This window comes from Stomoxys calcitrans, chromosome 5, assembly GCF_963082655.1.
Source record: "Stomoxys calcitrans chromosome 5, idStoCalc2.1, whole genome shotgun sequence".
In the NCBI taxonomy this organism is placed as follows: domain Eukaryota; kingdom Metazoa; phylum Arthropoda; class Insecta; order Diptera; family Muscidae; genus Stomoxys; species Stomoxys calcitrans.
The window spans coordinates 80,787,051-80,803,130 of NC_081556.1; the positions used below are offsets into that span (position 1 = coordinate 80,787,051).

Sequence of the window (16,080 nt, forward strand, 5' to 3'; positions counted from 1 at the left end):
ACTTCTAGAGTCACTACAAGCGCATTTATTGATACATCTTGCCAAAATTTTGCATAACGCTTTCCTCGACGACTGCTCGAAAACGGTACAGATTTAGATATAGCTCCCATATATACGTTCGTCAGATTTTGAGTAATTTGCAATAATGTTGCCATTTGTCAACCGTAGTTTTTACAGTTTGAACATATTTGCTCGCCGAGGTCCATCAAAATTGGTTCCGAATTGGATATAGGTCCCACATTGTACGTATAGGGTAGGTGTAGGGTATAATAAAGTCGGCACCGCCCGACTTTTGCCCTTCCTTACTGGTTTTATCTGTGTAATGCTAGATGCGCACCGGATGAAACATATTTTGTGTCTGACAGCTTACAGCTCTTCTACTGAACCAAATCAATCAAAGTAGAATTAATATTTAAGGTCAGCGGTATGTTCATGATCCACTAAGATACCACTTTTTCCTTATTAATCAAGTTGAAAAATGAGTTTTGAGGCTCTAGACCAATCATTTCGCCCACAGTGCGCTGTTCGGACTCGGCATAAAAAAGAAGGCCCCACACTTGAATAGGCCTGCATTCATGCCCTTGTTCCGCAATTTCGTCGCCAACATCCAAATGAAGTATGGACCGAATTGATTCATAATCTGATATAGCTCCACTCATTGATATGTGACAAGTTTTCCTCTGTTCATTAGTGGAATGTTCATAGGCAAAATTTGCAAATTTTGATATATCTCTAATAGCATAGCAATTCTTATCCATTGTTTCTTGTTTTCCTGCAAAAGATATACCGGGCAGAGATCTTAACAAATGCTATTCGTGATGGAGGGTATATGAGATTCGGCCTGGACGGAATTTAACCAGTTCTTAATTCTTTTCATTTAGCATACATTCAGTCAATCTAAACTCCTTTTATATTTCCTAAGAAGCATTGTATTTATTGTATTATGGCATTTCAAGCCACACCATTTATTAACGCAGAACACACACACTTTGGTACCTTCACGATTAAGCTCTTTAAATATATGTTAAGAGCCCTTGCCCACTGTCTTTAAGCGGCAATACTTAAACGATAATTCTCATCGAAAGAAGAAGTTTAAATGGTTTAAGGCGAAAGGGAATACTAGTTTTGGATTGGGGGGGGGGGGGGGGGAAGTCTTACCTAATGTGTGACAATACTAAAGTGTGAATTAGTTTGCGGTCTGAGTAGTAATCAGTGTGGCTAAGTTTATAATGACCATACTATCCAATGTGGATTCGCATGTAGACAAATGTCTATAATTTTGAATAGACCATTTGCATGAATACATTTGCAAGGCCTCCCACAACTAGCCCAGCTGTCAACTTTCCAAAGGCAAAAGCAACTATGGTTTGTTCTACTTGCTTAGTAATTAACAGAGTACCTACTGAACTCTTTTGTGTTCGTTTTTTTTCAGAGCGAGTGAGAACACAAAGAAATATCCCAGCGAGAGAGCAATGGAGGGACGGATGACAGGATGAACGAAGGCTTCAGTATTAAATCGTTAGCATGGCTGCGTATGTGGGAGAGTGTGTGTTCTATTTCATGCCTGACTCATAGCTGATGGCTTCGATGTGTAGGAGTAGGCCTGCCTACACACACACACACCCTCACACACTCACACTTAGGCCAGTAGCCGTTCAGGAGAGGGAATGGTAATGGCAGCAGCCATATTCATAGTCGTAGTTTGTCGTAATTTAATTGCAATTAAAAGTATTAAAAACATATTAAGAAGTCGTTACAAACACCGAGTGAGGAGTGTATTTCTTTTAATTAAAATTAGTCTACATGCCCATCGTGCAACTCGAGCGGCTGCCTCCTCCCTGGACTTGAGCCCCAGTGCTCCTCCCTGTGGCCATCATCATTGCCATCATAAATTATTAATGTTTTGCATACATCTGGAAGGAGTGAAACGATTACAACACCGACTATGTGTACAGATCTGACGTGAATGGCTTTTATGTTCATAGATTTCTGGGCACAGCACACATAGCACACAGGCGGCAAAGGTAGCGTTGTAACACGTCTAAATAGCAAGTGTCTGCAAACGTCAAGTTCTAGACTGTTGCAGACATGCCTGTGTGTATGTGTGCGTATGTACTTAGAAAGCTGTTACACACAATGGCGATAGAGCATATCAGACACACAGCCCAACTGACTGACTGACTGACTGGCATTAGCACATCCCATCCCAATTTCTAACGCATGGAGATTTTTAGTGTTCAAGATTTTAGAGCGTGTATTGTCTCTACAAGGAAGACCAGAAAGCGCATGGCATTGTATGGCCCATCTGTAACATCTGTCATTGATGTGGCTTCAATTAGACTTAAGACAAACCGACATATGATATGTTAAACATTGTTGGCAGCCGTGTGTGATTCTCTTGATGAGATGCCTTTTTAATAAAACGCCCCAAAATATATACCCACAATTTACCCGGGCCACAAACACACAGCCCTAATGTATGTTTGGCAGCAGAGACAGGTAAAAAAGGTTTTTTCTTAATTAATCTGTCTTAGAGTCAAATACTTTTATCAATTTCTGACAAGCGTGGCTATGATAAATCCTAAAATAAAACAAGTAAAAGCGTGCAAAGTTGAGCCGGGCCGAATCATATACACCCTCCACCATGGATCGCATTTGTCGAGTTCTTTTCCCGGCATCTCTTCTTAGACAAAAAATGATATAAGGAAAGATTTTCTATGCTATTAGAGCGATATCAAGATATGGTCCGGTTCGGACCACAATTAGATTATATGTTGGAGACCTGTGTAAAATGTCAGCCAATTCGAATAAGCATTGCGCCCTTTGGGGCTCAAGAAGTAAAATAGATAGATCGACTTATATGGGAGCTGTATCGGGATGTAGACCGATTCAGACCATAATAAACACGTATGTTGGTGGTCATGAGAGGATCCGTCGTACAAAATTTCAGGCAAATCGGATAATAATGGCGACCTCTAGAGGCTCAAGAAGTCAAAATCCCAGATCGGTTTATATGGCAGCTATATCAGGTTATGAACCGATTTGAAAATTATTTGGCACAGTTGTTAAAAGTCATAATAAAATACGTCATGCGAAATTTCAGCCAAATCAGGTAGGAGTTGTGCCCTCTATTGGCTCAAGAAGTCAAGACCCAAGATCGGTTTATATGGCAGCTAAGTTATTACAAAACACGTTGTGCAAAATGTCATTCCAATCAGATAAGAATTGCGCCCTCTAGAGGCTCAAGAAGTCAAGACCCAAGATCGGTTTATATGGCAGCTATATCAGGTTATGGACCGATTAAAGCCATACTAAGCACAGTTATTGGAAGTGATATCAAAACACTATGTGCAAAATGTCAGTCAAATCGGACGAGAATTGCGCCCTCTAGAGGCTCAAGAAGTCAAGACCCAAGACCGGTATATATCAAAACATGGACCGATATGGCCCATTTACAATTCCAACCGACCTACACTAATAAGAAGTATTTGTGCAAAATTTCAAGCGGCTAGCTTTACTCCTTCGAAAGTTAGCGTGCTTTTGACCGACAGACGGACGGACGGACAAACGGACGCCCATGGCTAGATCGTCATAAAATGTCACGACGATCAAGAATATATATACTTTAGGGGGTCTCAGACGAATATTTCCAGTAGTTACAAACAGAATGACGAAATTAGTATAGCCCCATCCAATGGAGGAGGGTATAACAAGTAAAAGCGTGCAAAGTTGGGCCGGGCCGCATCTTACATATCCTCCACCATTGATCGCATTTGTCGAGTTCTTTGTCCGGTATTCCTTTCAGGTAAACAAAGGATAATAAGCAAGAATTCCAAATCAGACCATAATTGAATTGAATGTTCGAGACCATAGTATAAGTCATTGTGTGCCATTTCAGCTCATTCGGATAAGAATTGCGCCCTTTAGGGGCTCAAGGAGTAATAAAGTAACCGTTAAGTGGAGCGGACGCGAAGAAAAATACGCGTACATCTGAATAGGTACCTATTACAAAAAAATTCAAAGTCTTTCAGGAGTAAGCTCAAAATGGACTCCAAAGACCCAACAGCTGCGGTGATGTCATCAGACCATAGCATGTTGTCCGCCCCCCCCCTACAGGTGTGGGCCCTTCCTGTAGCCGAAAGTAATGCTTCAAGCACACAACCATTCGTCAGACTAATTAATGAGGAGGAGACGGATTAACCAGAGGGATGCAGAGCTCATCCCCAGCCTTTATGTAAAGGTGATGTTTCCGATTCAGGTTTAGACATCGACAGTTTCGATGAAATAGTTATCGCAGCCGAATCACTAAGCTCACAAGAATACCATGAAAGCAATCCGGGGAACGACAAAGGAGACAGAGATGTATGCACCGACAGCGCCATCGGGCGGAAAGGCAGGATGCTAGAGGGATGGAACTGACATTCCAGATACTTTTACGGAAGCTGGGAAGAGAATCAGATCTACCGAAGAGCATAATACTGCTAAAATACAGAAAAAGAGCTCCCCGTTTTTAAGTACTCTGGGAAGACCAAGCCAGCGCTCTCGCAATTGAGACTCCAGACAGTGTCCTGCGGCGGGAGATAAAGTCGAAACAGGAACGCTCTCGGTCCCTGAGTCTTCATTTGACTTCCAAAAGGGCGACTAAGCCATCACGGAATGGGAAGATGGTCGCTGAAAAAGGTAAGGAGCCACCTTCTTACGTCAGAGTGGCAAGGAAGCACAACAGAGATGAGCTAACTTATGTAGTCATCATAGTCGGCAGTGCAACCGGCAGGACTCCACCAGATCATCGGTCTCATGTGGAGGGTCTGATTATAGCGCGGATTTTTCAACATGTGTGGAACTCTGAAGAGGGTCCATCCATACAAATGATGAGCTGCTAGTATAGAAGGGGCATCTTTACGCTGGGCTTTGCGTCAGTAGAATGTGTTGATACCGTCAAGAAGCTCGTCGGAAGTATCCACCCTCCCAGGTAGGGTGCAAAGCTAGACCTGGTGAGAAAGATGGACATCCCCCAGCTCACAAAGACATTGATCTTCGTCAAATGATGAATCAGCAAATTTGCGACGTAATGCATGTTGGGATTCTTAGGCAAGCAGAACCAAGATTTGGTTGCAGAGAAATAGGAGGTCTTCCACAGGGAGGAGTAGGAGGAAGGAACTCTGCTTCTGGTAGGCATTGATCAAGTCTGCGTGACAAGTTAGGCGAAGACTAAAGGCATGGTGCACTACGGGTCCAATGTTGTCTTTTTCAGGATTGGGAAGACTGGGATAGGCAAAGATACTCATATTGCGACATCATTCCGTGCAGTTGCAGGTGACTCAATACCGCTTAACAAACAGGGGACGACGAGAACATCGCCTACTGTCCTAATTGGAAGACTAGGACAAGCAAGGATCTCAATATTAAAACATCAGGCAGTGCAAGGACGAGAGACCCAACACAAACTAACGAACAGGGACCCGACGACGTACCCAAGACACCGACATTCTCAAGATTCGGAAGACTAGGATAGATAAAGATCCTAATATTGAGACGTCATGCAGTGCAGTGACAGGAAAGTCAAGCCAACCTGAAGCAAACGGAGTCGACGATGAGACCATCATCTACTCCCAAAAAGCCTATTTACTTAAGATTTGAAAGACTAACATAGGCATAGATTCTAATATTGAAACATCAGGCAGTACACGGATACGAAACTCAATACAGTCAACGAATAGGGACCCGACGATGGAACCGTTACCGACTTTATCAGCATGCGGAAGACCAGGATAGGCATAGAACCTAATACTGAAACATCAGGTAGTGTAGTGATGATGAAGGAAATCAGCCCAAGAATAACCCTAGGAGTGAGAGCAATGACGACGGAGGATATGTTGAGGCTTTTCATAAAACGCATTTTCCACAGGATACGACGGTACTCACGGAGACACTGGAATCTTGAAATAATGAAATTGATCGAGGGCTGAATTTATGGTAAAAGAAGCCTTGAGGAGCTTCAAAAGCGTAGGACATCCACCGAACTGCTCAGATACAAACAGCATACATATGCCAAGGGAAGATTGGTGGAGACTGCGCTGCACGAGGTTGCGCATTAAATAGAAGAATCATTCGATGCCAAGGTGTACACACTGTTCCAATCCTTAGACCAGTACGGGATGGACCCATATGCTAAGGTTATTGTGGGTCCCATGACATATCTTCCACGCAGATACCACGTGGAGTTACCGGGCGCGTCCACAGGTTGTGGATAGTGGAATGCTCCATACGAAGTAGCTGCAACTGCAGTCGCGGACAATCAGTGGTATCGAGTGGAGAGTCTCAGTGAGAGGCAGGGTGGCACCAGCTCTCGCTTAAATACTGAGTGCCTATGATGCCTTATACGACAAAGCGAGTTATTGGCGCCTTTCAATAACCAAGGGCCATCATGTTCCCGCGGCGATCGGTGGTATAGGCCGGAAATAGCTTGCTCGCCAACAAGAGCCTGTCGAGGATCGCCAACTCCACATTCAAATGTGGCTACAACAACAAAAACAACCCTGCAGTCAGAGATTCGGGCGATCACGGAATGCGTGAGATGGTGTGGAGCTAACGCGAAGACGTCCAGTAGGAACATCTTTACGGATAGTAAACTGAATATAAGGGCAATAACAAACAGGACGGTTAGGTCACCAACAGTCTTGGAGTGTAAGAAGGAAATTAACACCTGGAGTGGTAGTAAGAGATAACGTGCATGGAGGATGGCATGATCCGCATCGTTTTGGTGCCGAGCCATAGCAGAGTAAGGGGAAATGAAAAAGCAGACAAACCGGCAGTGAAGACCAGAGGTCTGCCGTCAATAAACTTGCTTAACCCGAAGCCTTTCGGGTGGACGCAGTCCGAGTTAATATCATGGGCTACGAACGCGCATTTAATACAGTGGAATAGCGAAACGGTCGGTGGGATGACGCCAATCCTATAGGCAGATCCGAAGTGTGGGAAGACAAGGCTATTACTAAAAATAAGTAAGCAGGAGGTCAGCAAAGCTTACTGCATCATAACAGAGCACATAGGACTACGAGCTCCCTTATGTAAAATCGGTGCGGCACCTGACAGCATGTGTAGGGCACGCAGGGAAGATGATGAGACGTTCGAGCATTTTCGATGCCATTGCCAAGCTTTCGCTGCTAACAGACACCGTCACTTGGACTTCCAACTACTGTTTCAAGTTCGGTCCAAATCGGTCTATAACCTGATATAGCTCCCATGTTAACCTATCTTCCGATTTGACTTCTTGGCATACTGTATGCATCTGTTACGACTTACAGCCAAATACAGTCCATATCAGTCTAGAACCTGATATAGTTTCCATGTTAACCGGTCTCTCGATCATCCTGGTTCGGTTCCTAGAAGCTTTAATTTTAGCTGGTTTGACAGAAGTTTGGTGTGCAAAATAAAATTATGCCCTTCAGTTATATTTATTTTTTTATAAATTTTTAGAAGAATCCATGGTTGTGGGTTCCCAAGGTTTGTTTACCCATCTAAACACCTCTGCCGAAGTACATCAAATTCGGTTCGGAATTAGGTGTAGGGTATTATGTACAGCACTTTTCACTTTCTCAGATGACAATTATCAACCAGTGGCAGGACCCCGAAAACTAAGCCCAATCACCCTTTAGATATAAGACCAACATTATAACGCATATTTATTTCCCATCAGTTGCCTTTAATATCTTCAATAGTCCCAATATTGCAACATTATACATCTAGCAAACTGATTTTTATTCGAAACAAAAACAAATAGCAATTTTATGGCTGTTTAAGTACAATATGAAAATCTGTTGATTTTTTTTGCAATCCTTATCCCTGGATAATTGCACTGGTGTAAATGTATTTTGTATAATTGAAATTAATATTTAAGCACTTACCAGCTTTAGCGAATAAATGTCAACATAGTCGTTATATTTTCACTATCCATTAAAAAGAACTGTAAAAACCTATGAAATCCAGAGCTATGTTGAAGGTTACTTTTTTTGTGGAATGCAAATGAGCTGAAATTGCAAGAAAAGAAAATATAATTACATCAAAAACACACACACTTTTAAATAATGAAAAATAGGATTAAAAATAAATGCAACATAGTAAGTCACAAGTAAGAGAAAAGGTTAAAGGTTCGAAAATCCGTGCAAATATTTAATGTGGTAAAAAAGGATATATTTAATTGTATGCCTTAATCAACGAGGTTAGTGTCAACATTGATGCTGATCGCACTAATATATGGAGGTAGTTGTTTAAAATGCCATAACCTTCGTGCAATTGGCAATTTTAAAAAAAGCCTTTAAGCAGCCATGATGTTTTTTTAACACCAAAAGAACAATTGAAACCGTATGGTATCAATGGTATTGATAGTGATACCATAGCGTGAACTAAAACCAAAACAATACCGTATCCCAGCAAAAACTCTCATTACCAAATAGCCAGAAAGGTATCATTGAGCTTAACCTTGTAGCGGACAGCACTCATGAGTGTGAGATGATTTTGTCCGCAGTTACTTAATGGCATTTTTATCAATACGAAGGTTATAATAATGATTTTTATCAATACCAAGGTTATAATAATGATTTTTATCTATTATTACAAATAAATGATTATTCTTGAGTTTCATCGAATGTTGTATGTAATGACATTTGTACTACCGCTAACACAGATGGCACTCCTGTTGATAACTCATTATATTTTAGCAGCTAGTAAACCTAAGGATAATGAGTTATCCATTTTTTTGCATGCCAAAAGTAATGACATGTACTTACCGAGTTTTTGCTGGGATTGTGTGTCTTAACAATGATGGTCCAATGATGCCACCAGCCCATAAACTGCCCCAAACTGTGACTTTTTATACCCACGACCAAAGGATGAGGGTATATTCATTTTACCATTCCGCTTGAAATACATCGACATATCCATTCCTGACCCTATAAAGTATATTTAGGCTGATCGTCGTAAAAATGTAAGATATAGCCGGGTCCGTCCGCCTGTCCGTCTGTTTGTTGGAATCACGCTACAATCTATAAAAGTAGAAACTTCGTACAAATACTTTTTTTGTCCATACGCAGGTCAAGTTGGAAGATGGGCTATATCCGTCTATATCTTGATATAGCTGATTTAAGGTCTTAGGGCCATAAAATCCAGATTTATTATCCGATTTTGCTCGACATACTTCTTCAATTTGGCCTAGATCGGTCTAGATTTGGATATAGCTGCCATATAGACCGATCTCTCGATTTAAGGTCTTGGGCCAATAATAGACGCATTTATTGTCCGATGTTGTCAAAATTTGAGACAGTGAGTTTGGTTAGGCCCTTCGATATCCTTCTTCAAGTTGGCTCAGATCGGTCCACTTTGGGATAAAGCTGCCGTATAGACTGATCTCTCGTTTTAAGATTTTTGGTCCATAGAAGGCGCATTTATAGTCCGATATCGCTAAAATTTAGGACAGTGAGTTGTGTTAGGTCCCTCGACGTTTACTTTAATTTTGCTCCGATCGGTCCAGATTTGGATATAGCTGAAATATCGACCGATCTCACGATTTTATGTCTAAGGCCCCCAAAAGGCGCATTTATTGTCCGATTTTGCCAAAATTTGGGACAGTGAGTTGTGTCAGGGCCCTCGATATCCCTCCGCAATTTGGCCCAGATTTGTCCACATTTGAATATAGCTGCCATATAGACCGATTTCTCGATTTAAAGTCTCGCGCCCATAAGAGACGCATTTATTGTCCGATTTCGCCTAAATTTGGGACAGTGAGTTGTGTTAGGCTCTTCGACATCTTTCTGCAATTTGGCCTTGATCGATCACGATTTGCATATAGCTGCCGTTTAGACCAATTTCTCGATTTATGGTTTTGGGCCCATAAAAGGCGCATTTATTGTCCAATTTTGCCTAAATTTGGGACAGTGAGGCCACAGTGGGAGTTATTGTGCAAAATATCAGCCGAATCCATTAAGAACTGAGCTGCTTAGGGTTTCAAGAGCTACATTCGGGAGATCGGTTAATATAGGAAGGTTATGAACCGATTCAGACCATGTTAGGTTAGGTTTAATGGTTGCCTAGCTGTCTAAGGCGATATTTATGCCAATCGTCGTAATGACATTATATCTTAGCTATTCCACGACTTCCTCAATTGCAAGAATCTCCGCTTGATACACACTGCAGTGGTGAGGTCGGGTAACCTTTTCAGATTCAGACCATACTTTGCACCAATGTTGGATGTCATAGTAGAAGCCATTTAGAAAAATATCAACATAATCGGTTAGTAATGTTGCTATCTAGAGGCTCCAGAAATACATTTGGGAGATCGGTTTATAGGGGATATATTGGGTTGCCCAAAAAGTAATTGCGGATTTTTTAAAAGAATGTAAATGCATTTTTAATAAAGCTTAGAATGAACTTTAATCAAATATACTTTTTTTACACTTTTTTTCTAAAGCAAGCTAAAAGTAACAGCTGAAAACTGACAGAAGAAAGAATGCAATTACAGATTCACAAGCTGAGAAAAAATTTGTCAACGCCGACTATATGAAAAATCCGCAATTACTTTTTGGGCAACCCATTATATCAGGTTACTGACCAATTCATACCATGCTGAGCATGAGAGAAATTTTAGCCAAATTCGTTAAGAATGCCGCTCTCTAGAGGCTCAAGACATTTTCGGGAGATCGGTTTATATGGGAGCCACATCAAACCAAACTTGGCAAGAATGTTGGAGGTCGTAGTAGAAGTCATTGTGCAAATTATCGCCTGAATCCGTTAAGAATAGCGTTCTCTGGTGGTTAAAGAAGTCATATTGAAGGATCGATTTATGTGGGTGCTTTATCCAAATCTGAATTTTCATACCCTCCACAATAGGATGGGGGTATACTAATTTCGTCATTCAGTTTTAAACACCTCGAAATATACGTCTAAGATCCCATAAAGTATATATATATTTGATCGTCGTAACATTTTAAGTCGAACTAGCCCTGTCCGTTCGTCTGTCCGTCCTACCGTCCATACGTCCGTCTGTCTGTCGAAGCACGCTAACTTTCGAAGGAGTAAAGCTAACTGCTTGAAATTTTGCACAAATAGTTCTTATTTGTGTAGGTCGGTTAGGATTGTAAAAATGCAAATTTTGCCCATGAACATTCCACTAAGGAACAGAGGCAAACTTCTCATATGTCAATGAGTGCAGTCCGATTCAAGTTTAAGCTCAATGATAAGGGGCCTCCTTTTTATAGCCGAGTCCGCACGGCGTGCCGCAGTGCGACACCTCTTTGGAGAGAAGCTTTACATGGCATAGTACCTCACATTAGGAGGAAAAATCCACCGCTGAAAATTTTTTCTAATGGTCTCGCCAGGATTCGAACCCAGGCGTTCAGCGTCATAGGCGGACATGCTAACCTCTGCGCCAGGGTGGCCTCCTGGTTAGGATTGTAAATGGACCAAATCGGTCCATGTTCTGATATAGCTGCCATATAAACCGATCTTGGGTCTTGACTTCTTGAACTTCTAGAGGGCGCAATTCTCATCCGATTTGGAATGTATTTTTTTGGTATCATTTTCAACCTTTGTCCGAAGTATGGTCCAAATCGGTCTATAACCTGGTATAGGTGCCATATAAACCAATTTTGGATCTTGACTTCTTGAGCCACTAGAGGGCGCAATTCTCATCCAATTTGGCTAAACTATTGCATAAGGTGTATTAATATGACTTCCAAAAACTGTGATGAGCATGGCGCAAATCGGTACATAAACTGATATAGGTCAGGTACATAACCCGATCTGGGTCCTTGACTTCTTGAGCCTCTAGAGAGAGCAACTTTAATTCTCCCATAGCCCTCAACATACGAGTGCTATATGGTCGAAATCGATCTATGGCTTGATACAGCTCCCATATAAACCGGTCTCCCGATTTTGCTTCTTGAGCCCCTTCAAGGCGCAATTCTTATCCGAATGGACTGAAACATTACACAATGACTTCTACAATGTTTACCATTCAATTCATTTATGGTCCGAATCGAACTATAACTTGATACAGCTCCTATAGCTTAACAGTTTTTATTGTTGTTGTAGCAGTTTATTGTGTTCTATCTTTCGTTGATTCTGTTAAGTGTCAAAACCCAGGAACTCTGCAACTAAGATGGGGTGCGTCCACAGGGATCTGGGTCTGAGTCTAGTGGGTCCGGCAGGGCAGTTAAATAGGTGACGTGTATCGTGCGGTCCCTGGTTACAATCGGAACATACATCTTGCACGTCGGCATCAATATTAGCTCAGTAGGAATTGAGACGGCTGCATCTGCCGGTTCGTAATTGTGCCAGAACTACTCTGGTTTGCCGGGAGAGGTCGATTTCTTTAGGTGCAATGGGAGGCGGTCGTTCTCCAAGAACTACATTCACCCGGTAGCTATTTACCGCATCTGCTACCGTGTCTGCATGAATGATGTCTAGACCTGTTTGATATGCCGCTTGATCTAGAGGTTCTCTCTTGCAGCGCTGAACCTCACGCTCTAGATCATGTAGATCTACCTAAAGGCTTCTGGGCGGTGGATATCTATCCACAAGATGATGATGTGGATGGTCTCTGCGATAACAGCCCAAAAGATATTGCTTAGACAGCATGTAGTTATGTCTTCGCACTGGTAGGATCTTTGTCTCCTGATGGAGGTGGTCCACATGAGAACTGAGGAGACAGCCCGTCGCAGTTCGGAGGACGGCATTCTGACTGATCTGAATATTATTCCACTGGGGCTGTATAACTTACCACAGACCGGCCAATTGCTTTGTACGTGATCAACAAGGTTTCTTTGTCTGCCCCCCAAGTGCTGTCAGCAAGTGACTTGTGGACCTTATTTCTACTTTTGACTATATCGCAGATTGCTATGGCTTGTGGGGAGAATGTGTAAGAGCTGCCTAATGTGACGCCAAGTATTTTGGGACACTTGATGGTCGGAATCATTTCTCCATCGGCCATCACAGTCAGCTCAGTATTCACCTCACGCGTATTTGTAGTGAACAGTGTGGCTGAAGATTTGGTGGCGGATATCTTCAGATTTCTTGCAGCGAAATATGAGGCAAGCTCGTTGAGGTAGACGTTCAACCTATCACAGATGTCATCAAAGGGTGAAGGGCCTGATGCCATGATCGTACAATCGTCCTCATATGATACCATCTCTATGCCGTCTAGAGGGGAATGGAATGGAGGATAGGTAGAGGTTAAACAGTGCCGGATCTTATTCATTCTTCTTTGTTTGCCTTAAAAAGATATAGCGCGCAAAGAACTCGACAGATGCGATCCATGGTGGAGGGTATATAAGATTCGGCCCGGACGAACTTAGCACGCTCTTAAGTGTTTAAAAATAGTTAAGCGACTTTTTAATAAATAATTAAGAATCATAAATTATGACTATTGAAACTTTTCATTCCCTGTAGGATATGTCCTGTGACAGGTAACTAATTCTCCAGATTACGACCGGTATATTTAGGGCAATTGTCTACACATTTCCCGTGGGTTAGCTTCACCCGCTTCACCGCTATCGTGCTTTCCACTGACGGACCGACAGACGGACATGGCTAGATTGACTCAGAATGTAAAGATAATCAAGAATGTGTTTCATGTACCTCATAGGGTCGCAGATCAATATTTGGAGGTGTTACAAACGGAATGACCTGATTAGTATAACCCCATCCTATGCTTGAGGGTATAACAAATATGCACAATAAAATGTTGATCCGCATATAGACGTCACTCTAAAGAGGGCCAGTTTGAGATCAGCATGTTTACTCAACTTTTTGTATTGAAGTAATTCTCTGTTATGCAATTTCTGTTAAAAATATTTGATTATGTTTTTATTATGGACTGTTTTAAAAATTTATTTTGGAAAGTTTTTCTCACCAAATTGGACTTTTATTGACAAAAAATGTAACACTGTAATTTAATGAAATCATTCAAGAGAATGATGAATGCTATTCATATGTGCGGATGACGAATTCAATTCATTTGTCATAGAGTGGAAGTGGAGCAGTGTTTGGACATTTGTAGTGTTCGCGCCATGACAACCAACCACAATGACATTGTCCTACATCTCTATACATTCACACAATCGATTTTTCACATAAAAAAAAAAAAACATATACATGTATGTACATGTGTAGGTCAAACATTTCAGGTTCAGTTATTATTTTTAATAAAATACGTAGTCTGTTTTTGATAAATTCCATTGTTTGCTACACTTTTAGGACAATTCATGAATTTCAATTGCCTTTGGCCTTTTTTGTGATTCCACACCAGCCAACAAAACCTCGCAAAATATGGGTAAAACAATGAAATGGCTGCAAACAAACTCTGGGTCGGGCCATCAATTAACCTTTGGTTGAGCACCAAAAGCCATACAATAGACTGCAACCACAGTTTCTATGTCAGTGGCTCAGCCGAATTCCAACAAGGCTCGAGTGGATGATTGTATAGCCACACAATCATCCACACTTAAATCATCCAGTTACCTTTAAATTGGAAAAATTTTATGAAAATTTAGGTTAGCAAAACCAATTCGACAACCTTTGATTAGGTGATTCTGGTCAATCTGTGAAATTTCTACTCTTCTCAATGGTTTTAGTATTTATTGCATATAAGTGGTTCATTGTCAATGGCATTTTGGGGGAAAACAAAACAAGTAAAGGAAACTAGAAGTGGTCTGTAAGTGTTTAGAACAATGATCTAGCGTTTTTTTTTTTTTCGTACCAATAAAATTCCATACTTTTTGGCTTCAATTAACTGCTAGTATCTTATCTTATATATAAAACCAGTTAGGAAAGGCAAAAGTCGGGCAGTGCCGACTTTATAATGCCCTATAGGTACAAATTGGGAGCTATGTCTAATCCTGAAACAATTTTGATGGACCTCACCGGATGTTTTCAGATAGGTTATTAAACTATCCGTATCACATTTCGAGCAAATATGTTTAAACTGTAATAACTACGGTTCACAAATGACAACAATATTTTAAATTACCCAAAATTTGACGAACATACATATGCGAGCTATATCTAATTCTAAACCGATTTCGAACAAACTTCTCAGATAATGTGCTACTCGTCGAGAAAAATGTGCAAAATTTTAGCAAGATTGGCCAAAAATACGATTGAAATGGCTCTAGAAGTGAATATCGGGCGATATACACATATATGACAGCTATATCTAAATACGAACCGATTTCTATGAAATTCATCTGTAATGTCGAGAGTCAAGAGAAAATCCTTCCTGCCAAATTCGGTTAACAAATGACCATTTTATTGCTGTATTACTGCAAATCGGATGAACATATATGGGAGCTATAGTCAAATCTGAACCGATTTCTACGAAATTCACCTGTTACGTCGGGAATCATAAGAAAATCCTTTTTGCCAAATTTCGAGAAAATCGGTTAACAAATGATCATTTTATTGCTGTATTACTGCAAATCGGACGAACATATATATATAGGAGCTATATCCAAATCTGAACCGATTTTTTCCAATTTCAATATGTTTCGTCTCTAGGCCGAAAAACTTGCCCATACCTAATTTGAAGACGATCGGATGAAAATTAAGACCTGTAGTTTGTACATACATAGCTAAATCGAATCAGAAATTGATTCTGAGTCGATCGGTATACTTATCAATGGGTTATCTCTTTTCCTTTTGGGAGTTGCAAATTAATTCACTAAGTTATAACACCCTGTACCACAGTAGTGGTGTAGGTTATAATTAAATCTGTGTTTGTTTGTTTGTCGGTTTGTCGATTACCTTGAAATTTTCACAGATTGCGTAGGTTGGTCTGGAAGGAAACATAGGTCATATAATTTTTTGATATCGGAAGGGGGACAGGCCCTCCCGCTTACCGCAATAGTACTACCCAAAAAAAAGTGGAGCGATAGGCACAATATGGAATTCAAATGAAAGGCATTCAAGAGTAGAGCACGCATTTCATAATAAAAGTTGGGTCCAAGTACCTGGCGGGCTGCCCCAACCCCTTAAAATAGGTTTATTTGACGATCATGACTCAAATGAAGGGTATTCGGGAATAGATTA

The 16,080-nt window shown here is 41.0% G+C and overlaps 1 protein-coding gene across 3 annotated transcripts in view; it reads right to left on the bottom strand.

The window, feature by feature from the left end:
• LOC106080696 (uncharacterized) overlaps positions 1-16,080 on the bottom strand; it is a 238,019-nt gene that overhangs the window by 159,987 nt on the left and 61,952 nt on the right. For all 3 annotated transcript variants that reach the window (XM_013242164.2, XM_013242163.2, XM_059369035.1), the window contains exon 2: positions 7,908-8,030. The gene's annotated coding sequence lies outside the window, so the exon portion shown is untranslated. The remainder of the gene's footprint in view (positions 1-7,907; positions 8,031-16,080) is intronic.